The sequence below is a fragment of the Myotis davidii genome, unplaced genomic scaffold, assembly GCF_000327345.1.
Source record: "Myotis davidii unplaced genomic scaffold, ASM32734v1 scaffold249, whole genome shotgun sequence".
NCBI lineage: Eukaryota > Metazoa > Chordata > Mammalia > Chiroptera > Vespertilionidae > Myotis > Myotis davidii.
Genome location: NW_006300367.1, coordinates 2607428 through 2611279, shown reverse-complemented (window position 1 = coordinate 2611279; position 3852 = coordinate 2607428). Strand labels below are relative to the sequence as shown.

Sequence of the window (3852 nt, the reverse complement as noted above, 5' to 3'; positions counted from 1 at the left end):
GCCAGCCCCAGACCTTAATGCACAACGCCCTTGTCCCACTGCCAGGTTAGTGGGGCCAGCGTGGGAATGGGCTTCAGCACTGGGCGGGAAGCCTTGCTCAGTTCCATGCTAGCTGTGCAGTCCCAGGGAAGCAGGTGAACACTGTGAAGACTGTCTTCTCCTTGGGCCAACGGGAAGCATGAATCCTACCTCAACACTTCTTTGTGGAGGAGTAAATGATGTGTGCAAAGCACTTAAGATAGTCGCCCATCACGGTTTGAACTCATAGGCTCCCATAGCAGAAGACAATTTAACCAGAACCCATTCCAATTTTCTTCATTTAAAACATCTGCTTATTGACTATATGTTTATCTAAATGCTGAGATATGCTCTTCTCTTAATCAAGGCCACTCTGAAATTCCCTTTCAACTTTGTCTCTGTACAGCAAAGGTTCCCTCTTAGAACAGCATAGCTTAGGTCTTGCAGCAAGCCTCTGTCATAAAAATAGTAAGCAAGAAGCTGTATTGACATAATTTCTCTTTCCAACTGACATATGCAATGTTTCTAGTTCCCCATGAAATTATCTCATTGAATTAATGGCACCTAAAACATAATCAAACCTGGCTTTTGGTTTCTAATTTGATTGCTAATGTGTTCTACTTTTGTGAAAACTCTATAACAACCTGCAACTGTGACAACAAAAAAATAAGGCTGCATATTTATGTATATTGTTAGCAGATTGGAAATACTCTTTTATTTTTGCTAAAAGTTCAGAGAAAGTGTTCACATTTACAAGCAAGTCTTTCTAATTACAATGATGTGCAGTAGAGACTTGTGACTGTGATGATGTGGGTTAATTATTAGTTTGATTCAAGCACTTTCCTTGAGTGAACTAACTTCCTTGGGGACATTTTGCCTGCCTTTTGAGCTACTGTCTCCTAGTTAACAGATAAATGGTTTTTATTTGATGTTTGGTTTGTGTGTGTGTGTGCAAGTGTAAGTATAATTTAGAGCATTCTGTTATGTAGCACTGGAGGCCCGGTGCACAAACTTGTGCACTAGTGGGGTCCCTCAGCCTGGCCTGCAGAATCTTGCCAGAACCAGCTCTCAGACATCCCCTGAGGGGTGCTAGATTGCAAGAGGGCACAGGCCCGGCTGAGGGACCCCATTGGTGCAAGATTCAGGCCAGGGAGGGACTAATGAAGGGCTGCAGGGCATGTTTGGCCGTCTCACTCAGTCCCCAATCAGCCAAGTCCCAGCAGCAAGCTAACCTACTGGTCAAAGAACCTGCCCCCTGGTGGCCAGTGCATGTCATAGCGAGAGGCTGAGCAGCCTTAGCATATCATTAGCATATTATCCTTTGATTGGTTGTAAGGCCCACCAGCAGACCAGACACTTAGCATATTAGGCTTTTATTATATAGGATATTAAATATGGGCATACATAGTACATTTTTTCTTGATACTTAAGAAATTAAATGAAAAGTATTTTTTTAACTAGAAATGTTCTACCAACTCTCTTTCCTCCCTCCTCCCCTATTCCTACTATTTTTATTGTTTATTCAATTGTCAATTTCAACACAAAGAAAAACACAATAGAAACCATCTGGATTCTATACTATCAGTTGATTGTATTTTATAATCTAAGAGTTTAAACTCTCTGATTGATTGGCCTTAATATACAAAACCATTGGGATAAATAAAAGAAACATCTTAACTGTGAAGACGTTCATCAGTGACCATGGTGCTACTGCAGGACCACAATGTCAATATTAACGCACTTTTAGAGCACCTACAAGGTAGAAGGAACTATGCTGATTATATTCTGAGCATATGGGATACACATTAAAAAATAACACTGATGGAAGATAGCCTAGTATATGATGTGTGAGTGACCGAAAATAATTTCCAGATTGGATGTCTCCATGGGCAAGAGTAGCCTAGGAAAATCTGAAAGAGGAGTTCACTGTTGGTTAGACCTTGACGTGTGGAATGAACTAAGAGAAGGAGCCAGGATACAGGGTGGTACTGCAGAAGGTGTGTGTCCCTGAGTCAAACATGAGGTCTGACTGACTTGGAAACTGGCTGTACCGTTCTCCAGCATTCACAGGATCCCACTTAACCTCAGTTCAATCACATATAAACAGGGATGAATTCAGTCTTGTGGTGGTAGAAAGAGCAGAAGTAATCATATAAAGTCATAGCACATAGTTGGAGCTCAATAAATAATAGCTGGTCTTTATAACTGTGATAGAATAAATTAGAACAAACACGAAGACCAACCCTGGGTAATGAGTTAGCTAGTGCTTACCTAAAAATCAATTAGGTTGTAATTATTTCAGGAAATCATCAAACACACTAAAAATAAATTTAAAAATTGGCATGATATTAGAAATTTGTTCTTAAAATTTTTATAATAATGATCCTGTGGATATGTGCTTTTATGAGTCCTTATTATTTAACAATACATGTTGAAATATTTCAGATAAAGTGATAAGTTACCTGGCATTTGCTTCAAAATAATAAAGGAAGATACGTGGGTGTGAGCATTTAGATTAAATAAAAATGGCCATGAATTTATAACTACTGAAGATAAATAATAGGTGCTTGGCATTGTAAAATTCTTCTCTCTACCAGAGTGTACAAATGATATTTTTCTGTAGTAAAAAGTAAAAAAATAATATGTCCCCAGAAATGTAAATATTAGACAATTTTCAATAGTTTATCTTTTTCAATTAGTAAAGTACAAGCTAAAATATACATGTTACTTTTCACTGAAATTCTATTACTAAGGAAATAATTTATTAATGTGCATATCACAGCATTATCTATGTAAAAACACTGGGATAATATAAAATTCCAAAATATAAGAGCAACTATTTAGTGAGACTCTGTAGGTCAGGCATCATCCCAAGTTCTTTGTGAAGTGCTCACTGCACCACATACCTTTGTGAAGAATTCCTGAATTGCCCACACTTTTTATATCTACAGGCGTGAAAACCAGGAATCATAAGGTTGAGCTACACAACCATTGTCCTACTTGTAGATTGTGGATGAGCCAGAATATGAACAGCAGCAGATCTGGAGGCAGAGTCCCATTATTGCTAAGGTAGCTCTGGTGGTAGGATTGCTTAAATAAGCAGGAACCATTCCACCAGATGGAATATTATGCAACATTCAGACTTAAAAATTCATGCACAGGGGTGTCCCTCAGCCCGGCCTGCACCCTCTTCCATCTGGGACCCCTTGGGGGATTTCTAACTGGGTTGTGCAGTTGGATGAAGAGTATGAATTACAGATTTTTTGCAGACAATCACAGGTGCTTCTGTCCACAATGTTTTTAAATTCCAACAGGAAGTTGGATTAAATAAAGCATTGTTCGGCATAGGGGCTTGGGAAATGTGTCCTAATGAATTAACAAGACTTTTTATAACTGTCATCATCATTTGAGACAGAGCAGGGTAACAATTAAAGAACCAGCTCTGGGCAGTGGACTTCCTCAAACCAGTTTTAAGTGCAATAGAGAAAATAAACCCTAGCTACTGGATAGGGAGGCCATATAGCTTCAGAGGCCAATCCAGAAACACTGCCACCCAGAGGCTGAGTCACAAACTGACTCTTAGGTAAATACAAATTAAGGCAGTCTGGGACACAAATATAGCCTGTGTTAAAATCAGGACTGTGGTTTACAACAGGGAGGAACAGTGAATCGCAGGGAAATTCAACACTCTCCTGAATACCTGGCGGGACTAAGGTGATCCAGACTGAAGAGTAAAAGAACCGAAGGACCTTCACTACTGCAAATTTTTATTTATTTTTTTATTCTTTTTTAACCTTTTAACTAAGAAACCATTTTTTTTTTTGCTTTTTCCAT

At 38.9% G+C, this 3852-nt stretch overlaps 1 protein-coding gene across 1 annotated transcript in view; it reads right to left on the bottom strand.

Annotated features, from left to right (window-relative positions):
- Positions 1–3852, bottom strand: part of CNTNAP5 (contactin associated protein-like 5) — an 866926-nt gene that overhangs the window by 123035 nt on the left and 740039 nt on the right. The gene's annotated exons all lie outside the window — the stretch shown is intronic.